Source organism: Anomaloglossus baeobatrachus, chromosome 2 (genome assembly GCF_048569485.1).
Source record: "Anomaloglossus baeobatrachus isolate aAnoBae1 chromosome 2, aAnoBae1.hap1, whole genome shotgun sequence".
NCBI classification, from domain to species: Eukaryota; Metazoa; Chordata; class Amphibia; order Anura; family Aromobatidae; genus Anomaloglossus; species Anomaloglossus baeobatrachus.
In genome coordinates, this window is record NC_134354.1 from 758,082,281 (window position 1) to 758,097,075 (window position 14,795).

The 14,795-nt window shown below is 47.5% G+C and overlaps 1 protein-coding gene across 1 annotated transcript in view; it reads right to left on the bottom strand.

Moving 5' to 3' along the window:
- Positions 1–14,795, bottom strand: part of PIWIL4 (piwi like RNA-mediated gene silencing 4) — a 347,467-nt gene that overhangs the window by 97,496 nt on the left and 235,176 nt on the right. The gene's annotated exons all lie outside the window — the stretch shown is intronic.

Sequence of the window (14,795 nt, forward strand, 5' to 3'; positions counted from 1 at the left end):
CCCTGATCTCATACCCACTCCCCTCCTACCCCAGGGGACGGCGAAGACATAAGTGTGATAAACCAATAGAGATAGACAAACAGGGGAAACCAAAACTCTATCTCACAGCATGCCCACACAAAGGTATAAGACAGTAGGAGGTAAGGAGCAAAATAAGAGCAGGGAGGAAACAAAAAGACGACGAGAGAATTCCACAACAACTCCAACCACCACGCAATATAATCACCAGCAGGATTGGGACACAACATCACACAGACCAACACAGCAATAAACTATAGTCAGCGTGGGAAGACAGCTTCCACCATCTTAAAAAGGCGGGGAGTAAATAAGATACATTTCCAACAACATGGGATCCCAAAGGTAACCAGCAGACTAGCAGAGATTAACTCTTGCTAGCCTGACCATTAATGAGCACACAGCTGATCGATGCTCGAGCTGGTCAATACGCGAGAGAAAACACAGTGTGGTGTGTCAGAATCTGTAATGTGAACAGCATCTGATGATGCCATGACACTCGGCGAGTTTTCAGAAAAAACTCCATTTGAGCTAGCTTGGGATATATATAGCCTGCGCGCTGTGCTATTGTTTGATTATCTTCTTCTATTCTAATAAACTTTGATTTGAACAAAACTCCATTTGAAACTGGTATTGTTATTATTTTTATTGGTATATGTAGGGGTAAAAGTGCTAATCTGTGTTATACAAAAGGTTATCAAATCCATAAGTAAGGGAAACCTTATCAAAGAACCCCTGGTTGTAGATTACGGACCTCAAATAAGAAGAGATACACATTTGTGATACAATTATGGATATCCAGGTAGGGAATTGGGGGAAAGCAAGTAGGAAACTCCCGAGGATACAGATAGCGCGCTCCTATATACCTCCTAAGAAAACTTGGCCCATAATTTATGATGTCATGGAGATCAATTAACACAGATGGAGGTGAAGTTTAACATTTCTATTCATGCCCCTAAAGTTCCTATAGATTCATAGTTTGCAAACAACTTTTCTTTTATCTGTGACCCTATTTAATGGCCTGCATGTCCATTAGTAAAGCAGAAGTCCTGAGTACATCATACAAGGCTGTGCTGTATTATTTCCCGAGCGCTTGTCAAACAAATCTTATAAATTTGGAGTTCAAAAGGCATAGACGAGAGTGAATCCTGTTCACAGAAAGTGGCGCCCAAACAGGGACCAGTAAAATTCGCTCACAAATATTTGGGGGTTTAATGAACATAAACCATATGAAAAACTCCCAGTAAGTCTACAGCTATGCAGCAGTATTGGAGCTCTGTTTGAGAAAAGCAAAACAGCCGTAAAAAAAAGTGTAATCCTAAAAATGACGCGGTTATAAATGGCGGAGATTCATTTTAAAGCACTCTGCCTGGCGGTAATGTATAAACCGGGAACACGTAGCATAGACCGCATCTGCCTTGCTTCTTAAGAAGTTGATATGATGATGACTACTCATGAATATTCACCTTGTAAAATAGGTGCCGTCATCGTTTCAACAACCGAAGCGTGCGAGATGAAACTCTGAATTAATTCCTCTGTAATTAAACCTTTGTGGATTTATTACTTAAAACATTGACATTCACAAAGACTGGAGTTTGGTTTCCGACCGTTCCTCTAATTATGCCGCATTAGCCCGGCGTTGTTATGAGAGGGCTGCCTCGTTGATTTATCCTCTTCTTAATCAGAGCCTCTTTTGTAATGATGCCGACAATGAAATGCGTTTTTTTTTTCTTTTTCGAATGGCGCATTTGTTCATTTTGCCTTTGGATTAATATGCGCAGGATCATCTGCCAGGATATTATTATTACGTATCACTACGAAGCAGATATAATCATCCGGAACAAAATATACATACATCTCATTGTCTTTACTAAGGAAATGTTTTCTAATTTAAATCAAGCTATTGGGTTGTTAGGAAGCCATAAGAAAACACATAAAGATTAGAGAGAGAGGCAGACAGCCGAGCTGCTTAAAGGGGCACTAAACCTAGAGATTAAAGGAGAAGAAAAGAATACAAAAAGAAAAGATTTACCTGCCTCTAATGTGCCAACCACTTAAAATAAAAAATATTGGTACCGTGTATACTCGAGTATAAGCCAACCCGAGTATAGGCCGAGGCCCCTAATTTTACCATAAAAAACTGGGAAAACTTATTGACTCGAGTATAAGCCTAGGGTGGGAAATGCAGCAGCTACTGTCCTTCTGCCCTATAGTAATGTGCCCATCCTTGTCCCCCTTTTAGTAATGTGCCCATACTTGTTCCCTGTAGTAATGGGCCCATCCTTCTGTCCTATAGTAATGTGCCCATCTTTGATCCCTGTAGTAATGTGCCCATCCTTCTGCCCTATAGTAATGTGCCCATACTTGTCCCCCTTGTAGTAATGATTGAGCCCATCCTTGTTCCCTGTAGTAATGTGTTCCATCCTTCTGTCCTATAGTAATGTGCCCATCCTTGTCCCTATCCTGTAGTAATGTGCCCCATCCTTGTCCCCTCTTGTAGTAATGTGCCCCATCCTGTAGTAATGTATCCCATACTGGTCCCCTTGTAGTAATGCCCCATCATGGTCCCCTTGTAGTAATGTGCCCCAGCTTGTCGTAATGTGCCTCATCCTGTAGTAATGTGTCCCATCCTAGTTCCCTTGTAGTAATGTGCTCCATCCTTGTTCCCTGTAGTAATGTGCTCCATCCTTGTTCCCTGTAGTAATGTGTCCCATCCTAGTTCCCTTGTAGTAATGTGCTCCATCCTTGTTCCCTGTAGTAATGTGCCCATCCTTCTGTCCTATAGTAATGTGCCCATCCTTGTCCCTATCCTGTAGTAATGTGCCCCATCCTTGTCCCCTCTTGTAGTAATGTGCCCCATCCTGTAGTAATGTATCCCATACTGGTCCCCTTGTAGTAATGCCCCATCATGGTCCCCTTGTAGTAATGTGCCCCAGCTTGTCGTAATGTGCCTCATCCTGTAGTAATGTGTCCCATCCTAGTTCCCTTGTAGTAATGTGCTCCATCCTTGTTCCCTGTAGTAATGTGCCCATCCTTCTGTCCTATAGTAATGTGCCCATCCTTGTCCCTATCCTGTAGTAATGTGCCCCATCCTTGTCCCCTCTTGTAGTAATGTGCCCCATCCTGTAGTAATGTATCCCATACTGGTCCCCTTGTAGTAATGCCCCATCATGGTCCCCTTGTAGTAATGTGCCCCAGCTTGTCGTAATGTGCCTCATCCTGTAGTAATGTGTCCCATCCTAGTTCCCTTGTAGTAATGTGCTCCATCCTTGTTCCCTGTAGTAATGTGCTCCATCCTTGTTCCCTGTAGTAATGTGCTCCATCCTTGTTCCCTGTAGTAATGTGCTCCATCCTAGTTCCTTTGTAGTAATGTGCTCCATCCTTGTCCCCCTTGTAGTCATGTGCTCCATCCTTGTCCCCCTTGTAATAATGTGCCCATACTTGTCCCCCTTGTAGTAATGAGCTCATCCTTGTTCCCTGTAGTAATGTGCCCATCCTTCTGTCCTATAGTAATGTGCCCATCCTTGTCCCTATCCTGTAGTAATGTGTCCCATCCTAGTTCCCTTGTAGTAATGTGCTCCATCCTGTACTAATGGCCCAGTAATAATGTGCCCCATCCTGTAGTAATGTGCCAATCCTTGTGCCCTGTAGTAATGTGTTCATCCTTTAGTAATATCCTCATTCTGGTCTCCTTCTTGTCCCGTTACGCCGATGTTCACATACACACAAAAAATTATTCTCACCTGTCTTTCGTTCCTGCGGTGTCCTCTTACCTGCTTCTTGCAGACTGCACATAGACCCTTCGGTGATCTTGCTTGATGCACGGTGCTGCCATCTAACATCCTCGCTTTACTGCAGTTGAATGGTTTGCGGCGCCTAGTATAAGCCGAGAGGGGCGTTTTCAGCATAAAAAATAGGCTAAAAACTTGGCTTATACTCAAGTATATACGGTATATTTATCTTCCAGTGCCCCATCAGATCATGGATAGGTCAGAGCTGATGCCAGCTCTATTTGGACGTCACCCTGTGATTGACTTCAGCGGTCAATTGACCAAAAGGGCGTGTCAATAGAAAAACGTCTTTTGACTTTCGAAAAGAGCAGATATTGCTACTAAAGCTGGCACAGAAATCCAGGGTTTACTGCTGTGGAGCCAGAGGGGCTGAAAGATAAGTAATGTATAAGTAATGTATTGATAGTGTGAGCTGGAGGAACAAAAGGGCGCAAATGGGGTCTTACCCGGGTGAGGGGGTCAGGAGGTTGTAAAGCGGGGGTTGCTGTGAAAGTCACAATTACTATTAAGGCATGAAACAAATGCATTCCAGCTGCTGCAGTCGCTGTAATAGATGAAGCAGGTTGAAAAACTGGACAGGAAGGGGTTAAAACACCGTGCTGCCATACAGAGGAACTTTAAAGGTTTATTGAAGACAAGAAGTGATTTATTCTACGCATTTCGAAACAAGAAGCTCCTTCTTCAGGATCAAAATCACAGGATGTTCCTGAAGAAGAAGCATATTCATGTACATTCTGTGATTTTTTTACCTGAAGAAGGAGCATCTTCAGGTACCGCTTGTGATTTTTTTCTTGAAGGCTGGGGCTACTGCGAGTGCATTGCATCATGCTGGGATTGTTTTCTCGGTCTGATTAAGGCTGAGAAAAAAAATTGCTCATTAGAGCGACCTCATAGAGTAACATGGGTCCAAGTGTAATGCGATTTTTTTATCGCACTCCACTCGCTCCGTTTTACTCGCCATGCGTTCTTAGCCGACGAAGAATCATCTTCATGTACATCCTGTGATTTTTTTTTCCTGAAGAAGCAGCATCTTCATGTACATCCTGTGATTTTTTTCCTGAAGGAGCATCTACATGTACATCATGTGATTTTTTTTCCTGAAGAAGCAGCATCTTCATGTACATCCTGTGATTTTTTTTCCTGAAGAAGGAGCATTTATGTACATCCTGTGATTTTATTCCTGAAGAAGGAGCATCTTCAGGTACATCCTGTGATTTTTTTCCTGAAGAAGGAGCATCTTCATGTACATCCTGTGATGTTTTTTTTCCTGAAGATGGGGCATCTTCATGTACATCCTGGGATTTTTTTTCCTGAAAAAGGAGCATCTTCATGTACATCCTGTGTTTTTTTTTCCTGAAGAAGGAGCATTTATGTACATCATGTGATTTTATTCCTGAAGATGGGGCATCTTCATGTACATCCTGTGATTTTTTTCCTGAAGAAGGAGCATCTTCATGTACATTCTGTGATGTTTTTTTTTCCTGAAGAAGGAGCATCTTCATGTACATCCTGTGATGTTTTTTTTCCTGAAGATGGGGCATCTTCATGTACATCCTGTGATGTTTTTTTTCCTGAAGAAGGAGCATCTTCATGTACATCCTGTGATGTTTTTTTTCCTGAAGATGGTGCATCTTCATGTACATCCTGTGATGTTTTTTTTCCTGAAGATGGTGCATCTTCATGTACATCCTGTGATGTTTTTTTTCCTGAAGATGGGGCATCTTCATGTACATCCTGTGATTTTTTTCCTGAAGAAGGAGCATCTTCATGTACATTCTGTGATTTTTTTTCCTGAAAATGGAGCATCTTCATGTACATCCTGTGATGTTTTTTTTTCCTGAAGATGGGGCATCTTCATGTACATCCTGTGATTTTTTTCCTGAAAATGGAGCATCTTCATGTACATCCTGTGATGTTTTTTTTTCCTGAAGATGGGGCATCTTCATGTACATCCTGTGATTTTTTTCCTGAAGAAGGAGCATCTTCATGTACATTCTGTGATTTTTTTTCCTAAAAATGGAGCATCTTCATGTACATCCTGGGATTTTTTTCCTGGAGAAGGAGCATCTACATGTACATCATGTGATTCTTTTTCCTGAAGAAGGAGCATCTTCATGTACATCCTGGTATTTTTTTTTTCCTGAAGAAGCAGCATCTTCAGGTATATCCTGTGATTTTTTTTTTTCTGAAGACTGGGCATCTTCATGTACATCCTGGAATTTTTTTTTCCTGAAGAAGCAGCATCTTCAGGTATATCCTGTGATTTTTTTTTTTCTGAAGATTGGGCATCTTCATGTACATCCTGGAATTTTTTTTTCCTGCTGAAGGAGCTTTTTCATATACACACGTGGTCAAAATTGTTAATACTCCTCGTTTAATGAAAGAAAAACCCACAATGGTCACAGAAATAACTTGATTCTGACAAAGGTAATAAAAGAAGGGAATTTTGTTTACATACCGTAAATTCCTTTTCTTCTAGCTCCTATTGGGAGACCCAGACAATTGGGTGTATAGCTTCTGCCTCCGGAGGCCACACAAAGTATTACACTTTAAAAAGTGTAACCCCTCCCCTCTGCTATACACCCTCCCGTGCATCACGGGCTCATCAGTTTTGGTGCCAAAGCAGGAAGGAGGAAACTTATAAATTGGTCTAAGGTAAATTCAATCCGAAGGATGTTCGGAGAACTGAAACCATGAACCAAAAGAACAATTCAACATGAACAACATGTGTACACAAAAAAACAACAGCCCGAAGGGAACAGGGGCGGGTGCTGGGTCTCCCAATAGGAGCTAGAAGAAAAGGAATTTACGGTAAGTAAACAAAATTCCCTTCTTCTTTGTCGCTCCATTGGGAGACCCAGACAATTGGGATGTCCAAAAGCAATCCCTGGGTGGGTAAAAGAATACCTCGATAAAAAGAGCCGAAAAACGGCCCCCTCTTACAGGTGGGCAACTGCCGCCTGAAGGAGTCGCCTACGTAGGCTGGCATCTGCCGAATCATCGGCATGCACCTGATAGTGTTTCGTGAAAGTGTGCAGACTCGACCAGGTAGCCGCCTGACACACCTGCCGAGCCGTAACCTGGTGTCGCAATGCCCAGGACACCGACGGCTCTGGTAGAATGGGCCTTCAGCCCTGCAGGAATCGGAAGCCTAAAAGAACGGTAGGCTTCAAGAATCGGTTCCTTGATCCACCGAGCCAAGGTTGACTTGAAAACCTGAAATCCCTTACTCTGGCCCGCGATAAGGACAAGAGCGCATCAGACCGGCGCAGGGGCGCCGTGCGAGAAATGTAGAGCCGGAGTGCTCTCACCAGATCTAATAAATGCAAATCCTTTTCACCTTGGTGAACTGGATGCGGACCCAAAGAGGGTAAGACGATATCCTGATTGAGATGAAACGGGGATACCTTAGAGAGAAAGTCCGGGACCGGACGTAGAACCACCCTATCCTGGTGAAACACCAGGAAGGGGGCTTTGCATGACAGCGCTGCTAGCTGAGACACTCTTCTGAGTGATGTGACTGCCACTAGGAAGGCCACCCTTTGCGAAAGGCGAGATAGAGAGATCCCGCATCGGCTCGAAAAGTGGCTTCTGAAGAGTCGTCAGCACCCTGCTAAGATCCGAGGGTGTTAACGGACGCTTGTAAGGTGGGACCGGAAAGCGCCGATACTTGTCCCTTGAGAGAGCCGAGAGACAAGCCCTTGTCCATTCCGGATTGAAGGAAAGAAAGAAAAGTGGGCAAGGCAAACGGCTAGGGAGTAAAACCCTGATCAGAGCACCAGGATAAGAAAATCCTCCAAGTCCTGTGATAGATCTTGGCGGACGTTGGTTTCCTGGCCTGTCTCATGGTGGCAATGACATCTGGAGATATCCCTGATGACGCTAGGAGCCAGGACTCAATGGCCACACAGTCAGGTTTAGAGCCGCAGAATTCAGAAGGAAATATGGCCCTTGAGGCAGCAAGTCTGGGCGGTCTGGGAGTGTCCACGGTTGACCCACCGTGAGGTGCCACAGATCCGGGTACCACGATCACCTCGGCCAGTCTGGAGCGACGAGGATGGCGCGGCGACAGTCTGACCTGATCTTGCGTAACACTCTGGGCAGTAGTGCCAGAGGAGGAAAAACATAAGGCAGTCGAAACTGCGACCAGTCGTGAACTAGCGCGTCTGCCGCCAGAGCTCTGTGATCCTTGGACGGAGCCATGAATGCCGGGACTTTGTTGTTGTGCCGAGACGCCATTAGATCGACGTCCGGCGTTCCCCAGCGGCAACAGATCTCTAGAAACACGTCCGGGTGAAGAGACCATTCCCCTGCGTCCATGCCCTGGCGACTGAGAAAATGTGCTTCCCCGTTTTCTACGCCCGGGATGTGAACTGCGGAGATGGTGGAGGCTGTGGCTTCCGCCCACAGCCGAATCCGCCGAACTGCTCGGAAGGCTTGACGACTGCGCGTGTGCCGCCCTGGTGGTTGATGTACGCAACCGCCGTGGCGTTGTCCGACTGAGTTCGGATCTGCCTGCCCTCCAGCCACCGCTGGAACACCTTTAGGGCTAGATCCACTGCCCTTATCTCCAGAACATTGATCTGAAGGGAAGACTCTGTCGGAGTCCAGGTTCCCTGAGCGGAGTGGTGGAGAAGACCGCTCCCCACCCTGACAGACTCGCGTCCGTCGTGACCACAGCCTCAGCTGGGGGCCGGGAGGATTTTTTCCTCCGCCCAGGAAGTGGAAAGAAGACACCACTGAAGAGAGGTTTTGCCGCAAGGGAAAGAGAGACGTTCTTGTCTAGGGACGTCGACCTCCTGTCCCATTTGCGGTGTCCGATAGAATCGGACGCAGACGAAACTGCGCAAGGGAACTGCCTCCCTTGCTGCCATCTTCCTTAGAAAGTGCATGAGGCGCCTCAAGGGGTGACTGGGCCCGAAGGAGAGATTGCACCCCTGTCTGTAGTGAACGCTGACTATGCAGCGGAAGCTTCACTATCGCTGAGAGAGTATGAAACTCCATCCCGAGGCAAGTCAGTGATTGGGTCGGTGTCAGTTTTAACCTTGGAAATTTGATGATCCACCCGAACCCCTGGAGAGTCTCCAGAGCAATGGTCAGGTTGTGTTGACATGCCACCCAGGAGGGTGTCTTGACTAGAAGATCGTCTAGGTAAGTGATCACCGAGTGGCCCTTGTAGGACCGCCACCACTGCTGCCATGACCTTGGTGAAGACCCGTGGGGCTGTCGCCAGGCCGAATGGCAGTGCGACGAACTGAAGTGTTCGTCCCTGATGGCGAAACGCAGAAAGCGTTGAAGCTCGGGTGCGATCGGCACATGGAGATAAGCATCCTTGATGTCAATTGATGCTAGGAAGTCTCCTTGTGACATCGAGGCTTCAGAGTGTTCACCGCCTGAAAAAGTGCATCGGCTCGCTCGGGGGGCGGAGATGTTTTAAAGAAACGAGTCGGAGGACGAGAGCAGAGCTCTATCCTGTAACCGTGAGACAGAATGTCTCTCACCCATCGGTCTTGGACATGTGGCCACCAGGCGTCGCAAAAGCGGGAGAGCCTGCCACCGACCGAGGACGCGGTCTTGGCGAGACCGAAGTCATGAGGAAGCCGCCTTGTGACTTAGACCGCCATGCAGAAGAGTTCCTCTAGCCCTCCTCTGACCTGACCGAAATGACCGAACCTTTGGACTGGGGCAAGGACGAGACCTTTCCCTTGGACTGTCTAGTAACTTCATCCAATTGCTCGCCAAACAAACGGTCGCCAGAAAATGGCAAACCGGTTAAGAACTTCTTGGAAGCAGAGCCTGCCTTCCATTCACGTAGCCACATGGCCCTGCAGACTGCCACCGAATTGGTGGATGCTACCGCTGTACGGCTCGCAGAGTCCAGGAACGGCGTTCATGGCGTAGAACGAAAAAACCTACGCCTGAGAAGTGAAGGACACAACCTGCGGGGCAGAGGTATGTGCAACCGCAATAATCTCAGCCAGAGAAGTTGAGATAGCTTGGAGTGCCCACACGGCTGCGAAGGCTGGAGCAAAAGATGCGACTATGGCTTCATAGATGGATTTCATCATAAGCTTTATTTGCCTGTCAGAGGCATTCGTGAGAGATGGCATCTGCCACTAATACTACGGATCTAGCCGCCAGCCAAGAGACTGGAGAATCCACCCTGTGACACTGAGCCCAACCCTTAACAACGTCAGGGGGGAAAAGGGTAACGCGTGTCAATAAGGCGCTTAGTAAGCGTTTGTCCGTAAAGTTCTGTGTTTTTGGACGGCCCCTCTGGAGTTAGGGTGATCGAAACACGCACTCCTGATGAAGTCGGGGAAGGTTCCCAGTGGGCCCGCTTAGCCTATCAAAGGCCGCGGTCCGTGACGGAGTTCTCACCGTGGGCCGGCGGTACCACCTGTCCGAGGGTCCCACCAGTGCCGGAGGCTCCGGCTGAGAGAGTGCCCTCGGGGCCAAGCATTGTACACAATGAGGGCATGTGGAACCTGCCTGTAATATAGCCGCACAAGAGGTACAGGTTGTAAAATAAGCCAGTACCTTGGCACCCTTACTCTTTAAGAGCAGACAACAGCATGTCGTCCGCAGAGTAATCAGTGAGGGTATACAGCCAAAGGCAAATAATGCTGCCGAACAGTGAGATCATATACCATATAAATAAACATATATATATACACTGCGGCACCAAGGGGGGTCAGCACCTGAAAACTGGTGCCCCACAGTGCTCAGTGAGGGGGAAGGAGGATACCAACGTATGCTCCAGCCCTCCCTGCCGACGTCCAGTCGGCCGTCCCGTCGTTACCCCTGACTGGCAGGCCCGAGAACGGGAGTATATGTACTAGGCCGCAAGAGCCGGGGACTAAATTTAAAAACGCGGCCGACAAACATGGCGCGGTCGGCGCGGTAGTCCCAGTCTCACAAACCACTCAGCCACCGCTGCGGCATTTGTAACACAGATGCTGCATGCACCGTCCCTCAGGGGACACAGAGTACCTTATGATGCAGGGCTCTGTCCCTGATGATGTCCAGTCTCCTGTCCGTCAGAATCCCCCAGGGGCTGCGGATGGAGCCCGGTCCCAGAGCATGGCGACCGCTTAGGATCCCCCTCTCCCAGAGCAGTGTTGAGCAGATTCTGAGATCCTCCACCGGCAGAATTATAACAATGGCTGCCGGCGTTCTGAGGGGAGGAGAGAGCCGTGGGCGGAACCGCAAAAGTGCGGGAACCTGGTGGCCCATAGTGATCAGTGAGGGGGGCGGAGGACAGCGAAGTGTGCTCCAGCCCTCACTGTCGGCATCATACCGACCGTCCCGCCTTTCTCCCTGACTGGCAGGCTCAGGGGCGGGAGTTTAACACACTAGGCCGCAAAAGCCGGGGACTAAAGTAAAAACCGCGGCCGACAAACAGGCACGGTCGGCGCGGTAGTCCCAGACAAAAAATCCACACCGCAGTCGCAGCTGCGTCTGAGGCCAAGGTGCTTCATGCACCGTCCCAACGGGGACACAGAGTACCTGTAGATGCAGGGCCATGTCCCTGACGATACTCCGTCTCCTGTCCGGCAGATTCCCCCAGGGGCTGCGGAGGGAGCCCGGTCCCAGTGGCTGGATGACCGGTTAGGATCCCACTTCCCCAGAGCCCCTAAGGGATGGGGAAGGAAAACGGCATGTGGCTCCTGCCTGTGTACCCGCAATGGGTACCTCAACCTTAACAGCACCGCCGACTCAGTGGGGTGAGAAGGGAGCATGCCGGGGGCCCTGTTAGGGGCCCTCTTTTCTTCCATCCGATATAATCAGCAGCTGCTGCTGACTAAAATGTGGAGCATTGTGTGCATGTGTGCCTCCTTCAACACAAAGCATAAAAACTGATGAGCCCGTGATGCACGGGAGGGTGTATAGCAGAGGAGAGGGGTTACACTTTTTAAAGTGTAATACTTTGTGTGGCCTCCGGAGGCAGAAGCTATACACCCAATTGTCTGGGTCTCCCAATGGAGTGACAAAGAAAATAAAAATCTATGAAAATGACCAAATGAAAGTCAGACATTGCTGCTTTTCTGCTTCCACAGAATTAAAATAAATAAATAAATAAATAAAACTCATGAAATCGGACTGGACAGAAATGATGGTTTCGTCCTTAACTTAATATTTGGTTGCACAACCTTTTGAGGTAATCACTGCAATCAAACGATTCCTGTAAAGAACGCTTTACACGCAAGGACATCGCTAACGAGATGTCGGTAGTGTCACGGAATTCATGACGCACATCCGGCCTTGTTAGCGACATTGCGTGTGACACATACGAGCGACCGCTAACGATCAAAAATACTCACCTAAACGTTGATCGTTGACACGTCGTTCATTTTCAAAATATTGTTGATCATTTTGGACGCAGGTTGTTTGTCGTTCCTGAGGCAGCACACAGCGCTACGTGTGACACCCCGGGAACGACGAACAACACCATACCTGCGTACTCCGGCAATGAGGTGGGAGTGTCCTTCATGTGTCCTGCTTTTTTTTTTTTTTAGCTGCCGGGACACTTCCTTATTAAACTGCAAGTAGGGCTTATTTTTGGAGTAGGGCTTATATTTAAAGCATACTCCCAAAAGGCCAAAAATTACTCCTAGGGCTTATTTTCAGGAAGGCAGGGAAGCTACATAACTATTTGCACTTTAGCCTTCTAGTTCTTTTTCTCTGAAATCCTACAATAAGGTTAAAAATAAAATGTTACACATTGTTATGATATATATTTCTTAAGTACTTTTTTTGTGTGTTTTATATAACTATTTTATTATGGGCGGCACGGTGGCTCAGTGGTTAGCCTTGCAGCGCTGGGGTCCTGGGTTCATTTACCACCAAGGACACCATCTGCAAGGAGTCTGTATGTTCTCCCCGAGTTTGTGTGGGTTTCCTCCGGGTTCTCCGGTTTCCTCCAACACTCCAAAGACATACAAATAGGGAATTTAGATTGTGAGCCCCAATGGGGACAGTGTTGCCAATGTATGTAAAGTGCTGTGGAATTAATAGCGCTATATAAATGAATAAATATTATTATATTATTATCCTATCCCTAACTTTAGTAGGTAGGGTTAAAAAAAAGGACAAATAAGTAAAATGATCCTGGTCTCTCCTCCCACAAAATTACAAGTGAAAGGATAAGTGGGGAATTTTGGTAATGTACAGCCTGGCGTCTTCCAGCTGGGCTGCCAGGGGCGTGATCTTATTATGAAGCCCTGCCGTAAATAAGGCGACACTGTAGAATATGGCCTTTTGAGGATACCGTAAAAAAAAGGTGGTCACTAAGGGGTTAACAGAATAGAACTCGATGGTGGAATGTTCGGCTCCCATAAGAATGCCGCTGCACGGACAGATAAAGATGTCTTCTCGCGGTGTCTCGGATGTAGACCCGCGCCTCTTTCAGGCACTAAGCAGCAACATAAAAGCGGTATCTTACAAGCCGGAGACTGGATACCGGGGACTGACTGTTCTATCTGCACCGAGCGGAGATACCGGTTCCCCTGGGAAGCTCTTATCCCCGGCATACAATCGCAATTAAACAAATCACCGAGAGTAGAGCGGACACCCGGCTCATTTAATTGCTATGAGCGGAGCCGAGAACGTGTTACTTACTCATCAGGAATTTTAATAAGGATTTTGTAGAACGTGATGTGTGTTATCGTTGTGTCAGAAGAAAGCCTCAGATGTATATACTAGGAACGGCGCACGGGACCAAAAATAATCACCGTACATGCTACAGGATAAGTTAATTTTAACCCACTCATGACCACATCAGCTTTAAAGTGTATGTCCCTCCTGTATCTGGCGACCAAACTTTCTTAATTCTTTTCTCTGAATGAAAATAATGTGTTAAATCAGGTCACAAAATACTTTTACGGGGATAGAAAGAGTTAAAAAGGTTCTCGGGTGAAAACTAGTTATCACCTGTGCAACAGATAGCTGATAACTAGTGATGAGTGGGCACTGCCATGCTCGGGTGCTCAGTACTGGTATCTAGTGATGAGCGGGCTCTACCATGCTCAGGTGCTCAGTACTCGTAACTAGTGATGAGCGGGCACTACCATGCTCAGGTGCTCAGTACTGGTATCTAGTGATGAGTGAGCTCTACCATGCTCGGGTGCTCAGTACTCGTAACTAGTGATGAGCAGGCACTACCATGCTCGGGTGCTCAGTACTCGTAACTAGTGATGAGTGGGCACAACCATGCTCAGGTGCTCAGTACTCGTAACTAGTGATGAGCGGGCACTACCATGCTCGGGTGCTCGGTACTCGTAACTAGTGATGAGCGGGCACTACCATGCTTGGGGCTCTGTACTCGTAACTAGTGATGAGCGGGCACTACCATGCTCGGGTGCTCGGTACTCATAACTAGTGATGAGCGGGCACTACCATGCTCAGGTGCTCAGTACTCGTAACTAGTGATGAGTGGGCACTACCATGCTCGGGTGCTCAGTACTCGTAACTAGTGATGAGCGGGCACTGCCATGCTTGGGGCTCTGTACTCGTAACTAGTGATGAGCGAGCACTACCATGCTCGGGTGCTCAGTACTCGTAACTAGTGATGGGCGAGCACTACCATGCTCAGGTGCTCAGTACTCGTAACTAGTGATGAGCGAGCACTACCATGCTCAGGTGCTCAGTACTCGTAACTAGTGATGAGCGGGCACTACCATGCTCAGGTGCTCAGTACTGGTAACTAGTGATGAGCGGGCACTACCATGCTCAGGTGCTCAGTACTCGTAACTAGTGATGAGCGGGCACTACCATGCTCGGGTGCTCTGTACTTGTAACTAGTGATGAGCGGGCACTACCATGCTCAGGTGGTCAGTACTCGTAACTAGTGATGAGTGGGCACTACCATGCTCGGGTGCTCTGTACTTGTAACTAGTGATGAGCGGGCACTACCATGCTCAGGTGCTCAGTACTGGTAACTAGTGATGAGCGGGCACTACCATGCTCGGGTGCTCTGTACTAGTAACT